This window comes from Vombatus ursinus, unplaced genomic scaffold, assembly GCF_900497805.2.
Source record: "Vombatus ursinus unplaced genomic scaffold, bare-nosed wombat genome assembly UNPS02014863.1, whole genome shotgun sequence".
Taxonomy (NCBI): Eukaryota; Metazoa; Chordata; class Mammalia; order Diprotodontia; family Vombatidae; genus Vombatus; species Vombatus ursinus.
The window spans coordinates 6,872,043-6,889,957 of record NW_020954641.1 but is presented as its reverse complement, the minus strand read 5'-3'; positions in this window follow the sequence as shown (position 1 = coordinate 6,889,957).

Below are 17,915 nucleotides of genomic sequence, written 5' to 3'. Positions count from 1 at the left end.
TAGTCACTAGAGCTGAAACATATCTTGGGCACCTGGCCCATCTGCCTTTTTTTTTTTCCCCTTACAGATGAGAAAAACCAAGTTTAAGAACTGTTAAGCAACTTGCCCCTCAGCATTCAGGGACAAAATTTGAATGAAGGTCTCTTACTCAAGAGCCAAGGCTCATTCTATTGTGCCACACTCCTCTGTGTTGTAGCTTCAGTTTTCAACTAAGCTTAAAGAATGGGATGGGCTGTGAGAAATCACATGCAAACAACTTTTCTTGTAGGGGAAATTTGTTGTACGGTTGTTTCAGAATCTTCATGACTCCATTTGGGGTTTTCTTGGAAGAGATATTGGAGTGGTTTGCCATTTCCTTCTCCAGCTCATTTTACAGATGAGTAAACTGAGGCAAACAGGGTTAAGTGACTTGCCCAGGGTCACACACCTAGTAAGTATCTGAGACAAGATTTGAACTCAGGAAAATAAGTCTTCCTGACTCTAGGCCCAGCACTCTATCCACTTTGCCACTTAGCTGCCCAGGGGAAATTAGGAGAGCCAAAAAGAGGTCAAGGCTTTTGAGGAGGAAGAGATCATATTTATTTGGGTCCCTTTTCCCCAAAAAATGCTTAATTCTGAAGGAATCCACATATGACTTGGAGGGACCTTAAAGGAAGGAAGAGACTTCAACAGCAAATAGGTAGGAGTGGAAGATGCCATTCTAGGCATAGAGAAAGGGGTGTATATAAGCAAAGGAGAGAGTTGTACTATAGAGGGAGATGGTAGTGGAGTCTCAGTTTAATTAGACTGTAATACAGAATATGAGGTGAGACTAAGGCCACATTATAGAGGACCTTGAAAACCAGGATCAGGAATTTATACTTTTAGAATGGAATTGGTCTTAAAAACCCAGGACCTAATCTCAGGAGAGGGGTTCATAAGGAAGTATTAACTAGTAAAGGTCAAATTGTAGCACTTTGTGGTTTCTTTATGAGCAAGTCCCTTAAATGAATTAAGGAGCAACACCATAGGATGATGAGTGATAAGGCAAACCTACAAGTGACCTTTAAAAATCAGTTCTGCAAGTCCAGGAAGTCAGAATCAAGAAGGAAGCCAGATCCAGGTGAGATATGTAGATGCACAGAGCTGGAAAAGAAGTTGCTAAAAGCTGCTTGGAGCTGGATGGAAAGAATGCGTAGAGGCAGTCACCACAAAGAAAGAGGTAGGGACTTCAGGAGTGAGGCTATTTGAGACTGCTGCTCTGATGCTGAAACTCCTTTCTTTTCCCCAATTATATAACTAAACACCATTTTTTAAACCTTTATAAACAATGTTAACTATAGGCCTTTACTAGTCAGGGTATATTTACTGGAAATGTAGCTGTAAGGAGGCACTTGAGTGAGGAAACATCCCCAAAGAAAAGGGGGAGAGAGAGACCTTTAACACACACACACACACACACACACACACATTCCAATAAAATTAAAGAACTCTTGATACAACTTCCCAGAGTGAAAAATATACTCATAGGCATTGGAGTAGTGTGAGGTGTGAGGCAAATAGGAGTAAATGAGCAACTGTCCTCGCCACACCACCCCACCACTGCTACAGCCGATCCAGCAGGTACTGGGGAGCCACTGAAGTTTTCAGAGTAAGGGAGTGATATGATCAAAATTGTATGAAAGAAAGGTAGTAGTTTTGTAGGGTGGAATGGAGATGGAATAGACTAGAGGCAGAAACATTAGCAAGAAGGCTATTATAGTAAAGCAGGTGAGAAAAAAGGAGGACTTGACTAAAGATAGGTTACAATGTGAATTGAAAAAGGAGAGGACTATAGTCCATTGGAGGAGACTGAAGAGATTGAATCTGATGTGTGGGGCTAAGGCAGAGGAAGGACTTTCTTCCTTACTGAGCTGTAAACTCTGAGAATAAGGTCTGTGTCACAGATAGTCTTTGAATTCCTAACATAAGTACAGTGCCTTACACATAAAAACTAATGTTTAATGAATGTTTAATGAAAGTTTTGTTGATTAAATGACTACACTTAACTTCTAAAGGAACTGCCAGATTCCTCCTTGGCTTGACATAGGCTACCCTACAAGGCAGGAACAATATTTCCTGTGCTTTATATCTCAGAGGAAAATGCCCTTCATCTATCAAATTTCTCAAGGTTTAACCTGGAATTCATACATATTTCTAAAGAAAGCACTCAGAATCCCCAGTTCCAATTGCCTATGATGTTTCTTAAAAATTGGTCTTTAACGGGGCAACCAATTCTCCTAGGTTCTTAACCAGAGGACTATGAACTTTTTTTTTTTAATATTTTACTATTTCAATATAATTTGGTTACCTTTGTAATACTATGTACTTTATTTTATGCACTTAAAAACATTTTTAAAAAAAAGTCCCTACTCTATTTATTACCTGTGTGACTTTGGATAAGTCCTTTTCCCTCCATAGGTTTCAGTTTTTTCCTTTGATCTCCAACTTCTAATTTAGCTTTAAATAATACAATCAGGCATGCCTGCACAGATCTGAGAAACAGAACTTTGATGAGTTCAGGAAGTCAGCTATTTGAGTGTACCCTGTGTTTACGTCCAAGGTTCCAAATAGCTGTTACTATCAGTGTGGGAATCTGTCACTTACTGACATACTCAAACCATATGTATTAACCTCTAAAAATCAGCTACCTGAAATTAGTGGTTTTCAAAATGGAGTCTGAGGACTAGTCTCTTGTCACAATTTTTTTTTCTTATGATAGCGTTGATGTTTTGATTTCTGGCATGAATTATGATGTTATTCCTCTAGTGTCTCAAAACCCATTTCCATTCATTCTGCTATGTATACAGAAGCCCCACCAGATTTTCTGCTGCTTTTGTGGACTGAAAAGTTCTGACATATTTATTTTTTGGGGTGTCTTGCCTTCAGCTTACTCTCCCTTGACACCATTCACTCACTTTATTAGATTTTATTTTTTTCCTTCACAAATTCCAACAACAACGCTTCATCATGGTGTGGTGGTACCTGGGTCTCATAGAATCCCACTTTTGGTATCAGAATACTAGCTCTACCACTTACTCCTGTATGACTCAGGCAAATCATTTAACCATCTCTAGGCTTTAGTAGCCTCATTTGTAAAATAGGGGTGTTGTACTTAAATGATCTCTTCTTAGAACGTCCCTTCCATCTCTGATTCTAGAGTCCAAAGAGTCTAAATCTGTGCATCACAGTTCCCACACTAGAAAAACTCCAAGCATGGTCTCTGCTTTCCTAGGCCAATTCAGCTAAAGACAAAAAGGGTTGTTGTTGTTGTTTGACCAAATTCTTTGACCACTACAACCTATGAAACAGAAAAATACAAGATGGCTCTCGGTGTTATGCAGTCTTCTACTTCTTCAGTGACTGTGGCAGAGTGTCAGAAGGGGGGGAGGGGAATGGTGGGGAGAAGGAGGAACAAAGAGTGCTAAGAATCAGTTTTCAGAAAGTATGAACATTAACTTAACTTTTAGCATTCTGAAAGTGAGACCTCTGTCCAGTGACCAACAAGCAGAATTAATACTGAAGGATCTGAATTGTATCAATCTTGATATTCTTGCTATTATCAAAACCAGAAGAAAGAAGGAAATTGCAGCTAAATGGAATGATGGATAGACCAAAGTTCAGACTATATGGAAGGCTCACTTCTATGCCTAATGAACACCTGCTTGCAGAAGAGCTTTGGGAGGTGTTGGACATGGTGAGTGACACATAAGCTCACAAAAAATGAAACTGAATTTTCTAAGAGGTAGGAAATGACTAGTTACTGATATGACACTCATTTCTGATTCAGCTTTCTGTGTACAGTCAGACCACAGACTTGTTAGAGCTGAGATCAAAATCAATACCAAGGAAGAATAAAAATGAGAGGATGTCGTACACAATTGAGGCAATTCCAACCTGACCTATTTAAACAAACTATTACTGTTAAGAAAATGGAAAAGAAATAAAGGAATGGACATCAGCACAGGCTACCCATTTTTCTTAAAATGCTTAACTATAAATGACCACAAGACAAAAAGAAACTAGAAGCTCTCAGATAGCAAACATTTTATCTTCTTGCCAATTCAGAAGAGAGAGTAGCCAAATGTAACAATAGCTTAAAATATAAAGTTGTTTATAAAAATCTCAATCGAGGAAGATGGTAGAAGATTATGGGTAGTAGCACCCCTGATAAAAACAGTAAGAAGCAAGTGAGGAAAAAATGAGTTTACAGAAAATTTGGCTAGAAACTCAATTAGGCTGGATCATCCTGAGAGCAGCTAAAGCTGAAGCTGGAAAGAAGACAATAAGCATTAAAAAAGGAAAAGACTTGTTGATTTCTTTAACAATTTGTAAAAAGTCAGTGATAGCAAAACCACCACATTTGCACTTAAACATCATAGTCCTTACATACTCTTTGAGAAAATAGAAATGGCATTAAACAACATTGATAGACAACAGATATGACGGTCAATATTTGTACTCTCCCATCAGAGTTAAAGAACAAATACTGAAATATCCATAGCACCTCTTTTTGTGGTAGGAAAAGAGCTGGAAACAATGATACACACTGATTGAGGGATGGCTAAACATACTGACATATGATTGCTATAAGAAACAATAAATATAAGACATTCAAAGGGACATGAGAAGTCATATAAACTGAATGAAATAAGAACCAGAAGAGCAATAAACACAATGATTCCAATAACATAGACCTGAAAGTGAGCTGAACTATGGGTGCTTGTAATAATCAGTCTTATTCCCAAGGAAGTGGTGACAAAACAAACCTCCCACATTTTACCAGAGAAATGAGTAACTGTACAGCCTGTCAGACTTGGTTATTGTTTCTATTGGTTTTACCATTTTCTTTTATACAAAGGAGAGTTACGTGGAAAGGAGAAGGGATATGTGTGGAAACAACTGTTGTAAAAATTAATATTTATTTAAAATATATACATAAGTAATAAAAATGAAGGCTTGCTTAGGTTTGAATCCTACTTCCAACAGTTACAAGCTATATAATCATTGACAAGCCTCAGTTTCTTCATCTGTAAAGTGGAGATAACTGCAGTACCTACCTCCCAAGATTGCTGTAAGGTTCAAGTGAGATAATGTACAGAAAGTGTTTTACAAACCTTAAAGCACTATATTATTATAGACCTGGTCATGCCACTCTCTAACTCAAACATTAATGGCTCCCTATTACCTAATGAATAATACTAATTCTGATTTTTAATACTATTTGGAATCTAGCTACAACCTACCTGTTGGAGTTAGCCATGCGTTTCCTTCCAGACAAACTTTCATTTCGTATTCTCACCCTCCCTGCTTTGTATTTATGCCTTTGATCGCACCTGCCTGTATTCTTGCAATGATTCACCCCTCCCAAACATAGTTCCGGTTTGTTAAGTTTCCCCCCCCTTCCAGGGTTATCTCAGATATTACTTCCTTTCCTAATACCCCTTAACCCCCATGGAAATGATCTCTCCTTCCTCAAATTTCCCATAGCATTTTCCATCTATCCTTTGTATTTATCTTATTCTCCCTTGTGTTATGTTTATTTTATGTCCTATCTCTATTTTCTCCACCTAGCACATGGTCTTTCATTCATCAGGAGCATAATATTTGCTGAAATAAGTTGTTTGTTTTTGGTTAGGCAATGGGGTTAAGTGACTTGCCCAGGGTCACACAGCTAGTAAGTGTTATGTGTCTGAGGCCAGATTCGAACTCAGGTCCTCCTGACTCCAGGGCTGGTGCTCTATCCACTGAGCCACCTAGCTGCCCCATGAAATAAGTTGTATTATCACTTGGAAATCCTATTAGATCATGTCTCACTACACAAAGTGAGGATCACTCAATGTATTAAAAAAACAAAGCAAAACAAAAAATCCCACCAACCCTCAGTGTCAATATGTTAGGATTAAGGCATATAATTGATTTAGTTTTAATTCTGCTCATGTAAAGAAGTAGTAGCCTGGAGTGATGTATGCTGAGCATACCAAATAGATAACATCCTACAGTCCTTCCATCCCTGCAGTTTGAGGCAGGCAGGTCATTGATTGATTTTGATTCTTGCAGTATAACCTACCTCAGTGATTATCTCCATGGTACTATCTCTTTTCCTAGCTCCAGCATGGACACCAGGCTAGCCACTGAAATGTGGAAGAAGAGAAGTGTCTACTAATCACTCAGAACTGTCAGATCAGCCTTGGTTAATCCTTACTCTTAAAAATAATGTGTTGATCAAAAGAAGGGTGCTGCCCACATGAATCCAATCTGGGTTCTATTTTTAGTAGCCATCAGTATATTCAAGTGATTTCCATAATTGCCCAGCTCTGTCCCCAGTGTAGCTCTACAGAGGATTGCCACCTAAGAATAGGCAGGGTAGATGGTTGCAAATCTTATACTTGGTACGTGAGGTGAAGTGTTCACAAGATAAGTTAATGCCTCTGGTGTACAATGCCTTAGGTCTGTAGTTACATTTCCTTATTCACTTTAGCCAAGAGGATGCAGATGAACCTTATATTACACCAGGAATTCTTCATCTTTTTTTTTTGTGTGTCATGGACCTCTTTGTCAGTCTGGTCAAATCCATGGGACCCCTTCTCAGAATAATGTTTAAAAATTGTTTTAAATATTTAAATATATTAAAATTCATGAGATTACAAAGGAAACCAATTATATTGAAATATGATAATCACAATACTTTAAAAAAAAGTTCAGGGAACCCAAGTTAAGAATAGTAGAATCAGTCAGTCAGTCAATAAACATTTAGTTGGGTGTCTGGGGTGTTCAGGAAGGACTAGTACCTCTGGTGTGAGAGATTGCTGAGCCCTTTTCAGGGCTATTAATCTACCTTTGGTGTCTACCTGGCACTCAACTCTCACCTGTGGTTCCAACAAGCTGTAGGATGAATAGTGGCCACATGCTGGTAAACCCTCTTGGCAGATATCTAACCAGGATGAGGGTAACCAACAGGCTTTAAATGAGTTGGGGAGTGTCTACCCCACGCATATGAAGACTTCCCCCTGCAGAATGGCCATGTAGGTAGCTGAAGCAGGTACTGTGAAATGCGTAGAGCCTGGTCACACATCGAAGACACCAAGGTCATCGACTGCATCCCAGGCCATCACCAGCCATCTTGACTTTTGTCTTGCCACTGGACTTCAGTAACTCTGGAAGAGAGAGTGAAGCTGATGACGTTGTGCAACTGCTTCATGTAAATCCAATTCACTCATGAGTCAAGACATCACCGCATGATGTCATTGGTCTTCTTCAAAAATGAAGGATGAACAAACATTAAGTATTTACTATGTGCCAGGCATTGTGCTAAGCACTGAGGACCCGAAATATGAAAAAGAAAGACAGTAGCTGCCTTAAACGAGCTTATAAACTAATGGGGGAAAACCACACACAAAAGGAAGCAGGAGGGTAGGGGAGCTGGTGAAGGTACAAATCAGAGAAGTCCCAAAATATTGCAGCCATGTGAGAAATGAGGCAATGTTCTGAGCTGAGGTTCCTCCTTAAATAGAAGTTTTGGAGTTCATGGCTCCAAGGTGGTGATGAGATGGAGTACCAAGGCTGATGGGAGCTTGCAGGGTGATGAGGGTTTCTGAATAATAAGCTTCCTGGAGTATGGTGGAAAAGTCAGAGAAATCCCAGAGAAGTAGGGCAGCCCATAAGAAATAAGGAGAACCTAGAGCTGGAAACGACTTTAGAGAACATCTAGTCCCTCCCCCACCCCATTTTACAGATGAAAAAATGAGTCTAATGAGGGAAAGTGACTTGTTCACACACCTGATCTATATAACTGAGCCTGGATTCAAATGTAGGTCTTGTGGACTCCAAATACAGTACTTTTTTCATTACACCTCATAACAATACGCCCTTTTCCCTGCCTAATACATTCATACAATAATCTGTTTCATAAATCCAGATTTCATATGTTAGGTTTCTGAAAGGTAAAGTCTACCTCTAAAGCCTAAGACCCCCAGACGGTCCTATATTTGCTCTTCAATGCTCAGGTGACACTATTACTGCTTTAGAATAACTCAGGGAAGCTGGTCCCTGAATTGGGCACAGACTTTCATGAAGCTGGCCAAGAAAAGAAAAAAAGAAATGCCTCAGTCTGTGACTCAGAGGCTTTCATTCAGGTCTTCATTCAGTGGGAGTTAGGAAGGCAATGCTGAAAGACATTCACTGTTTTCTACCTCGCTCAGCCTTTGATGGTCAGCTCCCCATATGGGGAGGAGCTCCTTCCCTTTCCTTAACCAACTCTCCTGAAGACTAAACTTGTTACTAAGCCTTTCTTTCACTTTAAGGCCAGCAGGACCACCCACATTTGTTTCCATCCCAACTTTATTTCAAACCCACCCAACTGCCCCTAAGATCTCATCCTCTCCTTTTGTAGAGGAGAGGAGAGAAACTCCACATCAGGATCTCCTGGAGGCAGCAGCCCTAAGCAAGAATACTGATTTGTCTACCCTTCATCTCCACAGCCAGCCCTACCCTTTCTTGAGGTTAAATGAAGATGGGTGTGCAGGGCAAATTAAGCAGAGCAGAGGAGACATATCAGAATAAGTAACGAGAGGAAGCAGAGGACGGGTCAGGGAGGGCAGACAACTAGATGGTCAGTCTAATGAACCTTACAATGAACCTGTGATAATTTGTGGTCTGTGGTCCTTTTTGCCTGGGAAGAGGTGGAAGTCTGTACATGGATGTACAAGAATTAACGATAATATGAATATGAATGGTTTGGTGATCAACATTCCACATTTGTAGCACCTCTCCATTTTTAAAAATTGTTTTTTAATTAGCTGAAATTTATTCTTTCTCCCTACCCTCCTCCATACCACTGGCAGTGGTGGGCAGGTGAGGGGGTGGATAGGGGAGAAGAGAAAAAAGAAAAACTAAGTTCCCTGTAACAAATATATATAATCAAGCAAATTCCCTTATTAGCAGGACATATATTCTGTCATATGTGTGTGTGTGTCTCATTTTGCATTCTAAATTTATCACTTTTCTGTAAGGAGGTAGATAGCATGTTTCATGACCAAACAAGGGATAGAGAAGATCATAAGATAAAAATAGTTAATTTTGATTACATAAAATTTAAAATTTTTTGCACAAACAAATCCAAAGAAGAGCAATGCTGTCGATGGTGGGGATGGATCTTCACAACAAGTGTTTCTGATAAAAGGCTCATTTTCAAGGAGCTGATTTACATTTATAAAAATAAGAGCCATTGTCCAACTGATAAATTCCCTAAGGATATGAACAGATAGTTCTCAGAGGAAGATAGGAAAAAATGCTCCAAATCACTACTAATTAGAGAAATGCAAATTAAACAATTCAGAGATTCCACCTTACAACCATCAGATTGGCAAAAATGACAAAAAGGGAAAATGATAACTATTAAAGTGGGAAAACAGGCACACTGAGACACTGTTGGTAGACTTATAAATGGATGTAAGTATTCAGGAAACCAATTTGTGAATATACACAAAAAGTTACTAAATAGTACATGCCCTTTGACCCAGCTATGCCACTACTAAACTTGTGTCCAAGAGAGATCAAAAGAAATAGTAAAAGATCCTGTATGCACAAAAACATTTATAGGAGCTCTTTTTTTTGTGGTGGCAAAAAAATGGAAGCTTAAAGGATACCCATCAATTGAGCAATGGGTGAATAAGTTGTAGTATACAAATGTGATGGAAATCTATTGTGCTGGAAAAACTGATTAAAAAAAAAAGATGGTTTTAGAGAAACCTGGCAAGATTGGTATGAAATGATCCAGAGTGAAGGGAGAAGAACCAGAAGAACAATTTATACTATAACATCAATATTATAAAAATGAATAATTTTGAATACTTTTATAAACTACTGAAGAATAAAATGAGTATCTCATTTATAATGAATTTTTTAAAAATTCTGAATGAAAATTTCTGATTGGAATTATTGTAATGAGGTGACAGTTGGGCATTTGATTTGTAAACCATTAGTAGAATAAATTCAAAATAGTTATTCTGAATTTTGTTCCATTTTATGCATTGTACTTGTAGACAAGAGGTAGCTAAATGGCTCAGTAGATAGGGCACTGGGCCTGGAATCAGGAGGATGTGAGTTCAAATTTGGCCTCAGACACTTACTAGGTGTGTGACCCTGGGCAAGTCTCTTAACCCTGTTTGCCTTAATCCACTGGAGAAGGAAAATGGCAAACCACTCCAGCATCTTTGCCAAGAAAACCCCATGGCCAGAGTCGGACACACTAAACATCAACAAACTTGTAGATAGGATCTTGAGAATAAAAACTAGAAGATTCTTTGCAAATAAAAAAAGGGCAGGGGGAAGAGAATGTGAATAGGAAAGGAAAAATGACCCTTGGATTTACTAGGGGGGTAAAATCTGGAGCTCTTTCCAGAATCGTGATTTATGATCATTACACCCAAACTATTAGCTCTTTCTTCTTTGACTTGTTTTCTATGTTCTACTTAGAGGTTCATATATTTGAAGCATTCAAAAGACATTTAATAATACAAATAGCTTAGACATATATAACACCTGGATTTCTTATATTTGATTCCCAAACTCTAACCCATACATACTAAGTGACCTTGGGCAAATCACTTCCCCTCTCAGAGCCTCAGTTGCCTCCTAAAAGAAGGCTAATAATGCTTGTACTGACTTCACCACGATGTGGTTGGTAAAATCAAATGAGAAAACATTTGTGACAGGTTTGTATATATGTGAGCAGTTATTATTAAAACACAGTTAGATGGAACAGGTAGGTACTTTTACTAGTTTCAATTCCTTCAGTTGATTGCCTTGATTTTTCATTTAGAGAGCCTGATTCATTTTTTTCTGTGCTAGATGAAATCCTAAGTATTTTGTGTTGTAGAAATCTATCTTTTATAATTTCATTTGCTATCACTTTTTAAAAAATAAGGATTATCTTATTTATTCTGTTTCTTATCAGTCTGTTCTTCCACCTCATTTAAAAAGAAATCATTCTATTTCTGGTTTCACCAACAACACGTCCTATTGTCTTTTCCTTTGTTCCGATTATTTTGATCATCTCCTCTAACAAACAGCCCATTGTTCGCCACCTCTTTCTTCCTTATTGCTATCAGTTATTACGTGTTGCTGGTGCTGCCAGCGTACAGTTTGCCACAGAGCAACACAGGCCAAACAAACGAGAAGGAAAAAAAATCAAACTTATCCTGGAAGGTTTGCAACCTGAATGAAATCGATGGAGTTGTAGACACAAAAACACTGGTTAGGTAAGTATTTCAACCTCCCCTTCTCTCTTTGCTTCTTTCCTTTTTCTAACTGGCCGTCAGACATGCCCTCCCACAGAAAATAAGCTTCTCATAACTAGTCTGATCATAACTCACATTTCTATAGCGCTTTAAGGTTTACAAAGTACTTTCCTCACAACCCTTTGAAGTAAGTACTTCAAAAATTATTATCACTGTTTTATAGATGAGAAAATTGAGGTTCAGTGAGGTAAACAGTCACCTAGCTATTTGGAACAGAACTCAGTCCCCTGACTTCAGGTCAAATACTCTTTCCACTACACCACACTGCCTATCCTAAGTATATAATATGATATTCCAACCAAAAGCATTTGGGAAAATGCTGGCCTGAAGTTGAAGTGTGTACCAATTTCTGTACTCAGCTATCTTCCCAACAAGTTTGGTCCAGAGTAGGATGGTTAATGGAAGAGGTGAGTTGACTTGGGTAGTGGATAACGTACTTGGTGAAGTGGATAAAATACCAGGTCTGGAGTCAGGAAGATTTGAGTTCAAATCCAGTCACAGATGCTAGCTGTGTGATCCTGAGCAAGTCATTTAACCCTTATTTGCCTCAGTTCCTCATCTATAAAATGGGGATGCGCTGGAGAAGGAAATGGCAAACCACTCCAATATCTTTGCCAAGAAAACTCCATGGACAAAGTCTATGAGGTCATGTACAATTGGATACCAATGAATGAATGAATAACAACTAAAAAAGTTAACCTGGTCTATAAGATGGTTAAGAGACTCATTTACCCTGGACTACACAAGATATTAAATAAAGGTGGAACCTGGAGTGCCAAACTGAAGTCAGCAAATAAATATTCATATACAAGCCATTTTTGGACATGGCTAACATGGAAATTTGTTTTACTTGACTATGCTTACTTGTTATAAGGCTTTTGTTTTTCTTTTTTATCTCCCGCCACTGAGGGAGATAGGAGGGAGAAAAAGTAAATGCTCGATAATTGAAAAGCAAAAATTAAAAAAAAAAATTTTAGAAACCATCTCTAGGGACACAAAGATGAAAACAAGTCATCCTTTGCTGCTTGAGAACCTTTCAGACAAGGGAAAATAGAGGACAAAAGACCTTCTGGAGTTGGTCAGGACCAAACTGGATGAATGAATGAAAAGGCATGTATTAATCACTTATGTTCCAGGCACTGTACTAAATTCTAGGAATACTAAAAACAAGCAAGTTAGATAGTCCCTGTCTTTAAGGAGATTGTATTCTAATAGAAGACAATAGTAAAGGAGACACAGAATTGCAAAGGGAGGAGGCGGTGGTATAGTTTGGAAATGTCCAGGAAGTGATGTGGTAGCTTGGTTCCTGGCAAGCTGAGGTAAAAAATTCACCTATCAGAGGCCTGGGTCCAAAGGGCAGATTCTGAGTTTCTGTGGGAGGAGTTGGTACAGGTGGCATATTTTGGAAATGGCTAGGAGGTAATGTTTGAAACTTGTCATAATGTGTACTACCATGCCCATGATTGTCCTCAGAACTGTTTTAGCTTTTTAAGAAGAGACAGTAACACCTTTTTTGGCCCATCATCTTTCCAAAATGATTTCACAGCCTGTTATAATACCAAACATTTTATAGAGATGGTATTATATAATAATATTATAGATATAGCTATATAGATATAGATAGGCAGCTAGGTGGCGACATAGTACACAGAGTGCTGGGTCTGGAGTCAGGAAAACCTGAGTTCAAATTTGACCTGACAATTACTAGCTGTGTGACTCTGGGCAAGTCACTTAATCCTGTTTGCCTGAGTTTCTTCATCTATAAAATGAGCTGAAGAAGGAAATGGCAAACCACTTCAGCATCTCTGCCAAGAAAACACCAAATGGGATCATGAAGAATTGCACATGAATGAAAACGACTAAACAACACCACCCTTCCCTCACCCCCTCCACCTCTTACACACCCACACCACACACCCCACATCCCACACCTCCTCTCCCTCTCACACAGCATAGCATTGGATTGGCAGTCAGGAAATCTTGGTTCAAATTTTAGATCTACCAATTATTTTCTGTATGACATCAGCAAAAGTCACTTAACCGGGGGCAGCTAGGTGGAGCAGTAGATAGAGCACTAGCCTTGGAATCAGGAGGACCTGAGTTCAAAGCTGGCCTCAGACACTTGACACTTACTAGCTGTGTAATCCTGGGCAAGTCACTTAACCCTATTGCCTACCCCCCCACCCAAAAGTCACTTAACCTCCGTGGTCCTCATTGAGGGTGTGTGTGGATTAGAGGACCTCAAAACTTTAAAATTGTGTGTCATAATAGGGATTTGAAAGAAAAACAGCACTCAAGAGAGTTAGGAGAACCTGGATATTGTGTCCTAGGAGAGACAGGAGGTGTCAGGAGGTCATTAATGTCAAATGTATCAGAGATGTCAAGGAGAATTAGGACAGAGACAAAGCTTTTGGATTCATCAGCACAGAGGCTACTGTCACATAAGAATTATATTACTTTGTATTTATTTACTATGTAAAATCCCTGCAAGGCTCAGCTTAAGTGCTCCCTCATCTAAGAGGTCTTTTCCTAATTCCTCCACTGGGTTGTTAAGGTCCTCCTCCCTCAAATTACTTTATATTTGTTTTGTCCATAGTTGACTTATCTGTAACATGTCATTTCCTACCAGTAGAATCTAAGTTTTTTTTACCCTTTACCACAGGAACTCCTATTTTTTTTTGGTCTTTTTATCACTTAGCTTGGTGCCCAGCACATGAGATGCACTTAATAAATGCCTGTTAAATAAGTGAAGGGATGACTGAATGAATGATCTTAATACAAATGTTTGCTCAGTTCCAAGTACTTGGATTGGACAGTATTTCACAGTTCTTAAATCTGTTACTTGTAATTGGGGGTGGTGGAAATTTTTTTTATGGTCATGAAGGGGAAGAGGGAGAAAAGAGATCCTCTGCTAGTATAAAAGGGAGGAGGAGGGATGAGTTTAGTGCCATGATTGTTAACATTAATATCTTACATAAATCACTTGATGCAATCCTCTAATGCTGTTTGATTCCATGAGAGCATTTCCATTCACTTCATTTATCTTCTTCTTGGTAGTAAGCTCTCAAATATGATAAATGGTGCCATTGGAAGGGCTGGAAAGGTCACTACTATACAGTGTTCTTCAAGAATCCTTTGCATGCATTGATAAAATTATCATTCTTTGTCAGTGTTAAATATCATTGGCAGCTCTTCTCCCATCTAGGAGTCAATACCAAGTTTGTAATGGTTTTTTAATAGCCAGCTCCAGGGATATATTTCTCTGCCAGTCAGGAGAATTATGTTTACATCAGATTTCCTGAGGACTCCCCAGCTTGTGATATGCAGTATCTTTTTAATGTTATCCTTATCATCAGAATCACCATTTATTCAGACATTTATCAGGCACCTACTGTATGCTAGGGATCATATCAGGTAGGAGCTGGAGTTTTGAAGACATAATGGAAACCTGCTAAGTGCACAAGTCCTTTGGAAGAGTATCCCATGCCCAGATTCTGAGGTGGAGTTTGTTCTGATTACTTCGCCTTTGAAACAAAATGTCATTCCACAGGACAAAAACCAAACCATATGTATATCCTTTTAAAAACTCCAGAGATTAGGTAGGATATTTCTTTCTTCCTTTTTGGAGAATTTTTTTCAGGTCTTGAGAGAAAAGTTAAGCAGAGGAAAGAATGAAGGATGCAAAATAATTATGATAATTAATTGGGATCTGATTTGGATTTAGTTTTTTTTTTTTTTGGTAATCGGGGTTAAGTGACTTTCCCAGGGTCACACAGCTAGTAAGTATCAAGTGTTTGGTCTGAGGCCAGATTTGAACTCAGGTCCTCCTGACTTTAGGGCTGGTGCTCCATCCACTACACCACCTAGCTGCCCCAGACTTAGTTCTTATTCCTTTGATGGGAAAATGATTTGAAAAAGATTCAAAAGGATACAAAGATCTTTCATTCTAGAAATTTGTGAAAATTGAATATCCTAGTCCAGAGTGGTTTGGATAAAATTCTCAGTGACTATACTTGGTCATAAGAATAACATAAAGGTAGTACAGAACTTGTTCTAACAGAAAAAATTCATAAGGGGAAGTTTATGAGCAGGACCAGTGAGAGATGAGGCTGAAAAGGTAGACAGGAACCAGATTGTGGAGAATTCATTGAATGCCAGGAGTTTGGATTTCATTCTTTGGACAAAGAAAACCCAGGCCAATTGGAGATTTATTCCAACGAGATTTTTTTACTACTTTGTATTTGACTTCCAAGTTCAAAAGAAGCCTTTGCCCCTAAATGTCATTGCACAAATCAGATCAGTAAGAGCCTTTGATATCAGATTGATGGTGTAATATATATACAGAGGGTACCCAGTGTTTTATTGAATCACAGCATGACTTATGGCTGTTTGCCATGGCAAAAGCTGTTTCTAGGTGGTTCACAGCCACGCTATACTGTTTTCATGTTGTGTTTCATCATGTCTTTGAATCTTATCTTCATTTGTCCTTTCCTTTTCAGCTAACCACAATGCTCCTTGGATATCTGACTATTCATCAATGACACACAACTGACCAAAATATTCACTACCTATCAGCCAGCCTTGTGGTGATGAGTGTCTCTGTCCTTAGGGAAGCTGGTCCTTAGATAGTGACACAGTCTGTCACTGAGATGGTACCAAAAGTCTTTCCAATTTGAAAGAACTTCCAGGTCTTATATTCTGCCTTTTAGAGCCCAGAGCAACCTTCACATCAATTATTTCCTGATGAAGTTATATGGCTGCTAATCATGGATCTCTGTCATCTCAAAGGAATTAAAATTGCTGGTGACCCCAAAGCACAATGGAAACAAGCATATTACCAATCAGTTCAATTCAGGAAGCATTTAAATGCTTGCTCGGTTCTAGGCACTGTGCTAGATACTGAGGATATGACTAAAATGAAACAGTCTTGCCCTTGGGAAGTTCATATTCTTTGGGGAAAACAAAATATATGCAAATGAGCTAATACAAAACATATGCAAAATATATATTTTTTTAATGTGTGGAAGAGAACAGTAACAGCAGTGATCAGGATATGTCTTGCGTTTGAAGTGGAATTTGAGGTAAACCTTGAAGGTATCTAGGCATTCTAAAAGGTAGAGGTGGTGAAGGAGCCCATTCCAGGCACGTAGGACAGTTTGTTCCAAGGCATAGAGGCAAGAATGGTAAGTATGGAGGACACAAAGAGGGAAAGGGAGGTTCTGAAAGGAACCAACCAATCAGAGAAAGAGTCTGCAGGAGTGGAGGTTATTTCCAATTGGAAAAGTCCAGGGGTGAGATGAAACTACCAGTGAAGCAGTTTCTAAGGCATGGTAAAGAAAATCTGGAGATTTGGGAGTGCAGCCTGGAAGGGACTGTAGATTTCAAGATTTACAAATAACTTGTATGTGGAAAGTGAGGGAGAGAGGAGTGATGGATGACTCCAAGGGTGTAAACTTGGGTGACTGGAAGGACAGTGACTTCTCTAAACAGAAATAAGGGAGTTAGGCAGTAGGGTGGGTTTCAGGGAAAAGATCATGAATAATCATGACTTATCTGTAAGAAGTGGCATAAAAGATATCATGAAAAATGAGTGGGCTGGTCATTTGTCAAGAGTCTTCTTATACCTTACTCCTCATTACATACTCTTCCAGCCAGCGATAATGGCCTCCTGGCTGTTCCACAGACTAGACACTCCAATCTCTCACCTCTGGGACTTTTCTCTGCCTGTTCCTCATGCCTGGAACACTCTTCCTCCCTGTTTCCTTTAAGTCCCAACTAAAATCCCGTCTTTTACTACAAGCTTTCCTCACACCTGCTTAATTCTAGTGCCTTCCATCTGTTAATTCTCTCCTATTTATTTTGTATTATAGCTTGCTTTTCATATCCTTGTTTGTATGTTGTCTCCTCCATTAGATTATAAATTGTTTGAAGGCAGGGACTGTCTTTTGCCTCTTTTTTGTATCCCCAATACTTAGCACAATGCCTGACCTACAGTAGGTGCTTAATTAATGTTTATTGAGTGACTTAGTGAGTGAGGGACAAAGTACCTGACCATCCTGCTTAGTTTGTTTCTTTGCTGATTAATGCTTCAATGGAGTGCTGCTTGGGTGGAAGATATCACTGGAAGCTGCTGTTCTATTAAAATCTTATACCCAAGCTATTACATATACTAATGTAGAGCATTTTCTTTGGGGCTCATTCCTAGCCTCAATCAGGCTATCAGGTTGGGTCTCCAGAGAATGACTACTTGACTCACTAGGAATCAGCCTGAAAGGTTTTCTCTGCTGTCACTTATGAGTCCTCATCTGATGTGTTCTTCCAATATCCAATAGCTAGTTACTATCTCCTTAATGTCATTTAACAAATTAACATTCTTTTCTTTCTCTTCTGTTCCTTCTTTCCTGATCTAAGGTATTTGAAATGGAAATTGGACCAGGTTATTATAAACATGTGATCTTGGAAAGGTTGGAAGAATCACCAGACATCCAGTGATTCTTGTAACTAGTACAGATGAAGAAACTGAGGGTCAGAGGTTAAGTAACTTGCCCAGGGTCACACAGATGGTAAATATTGGCGGGGGGGGGGGGGGGGGGGGGG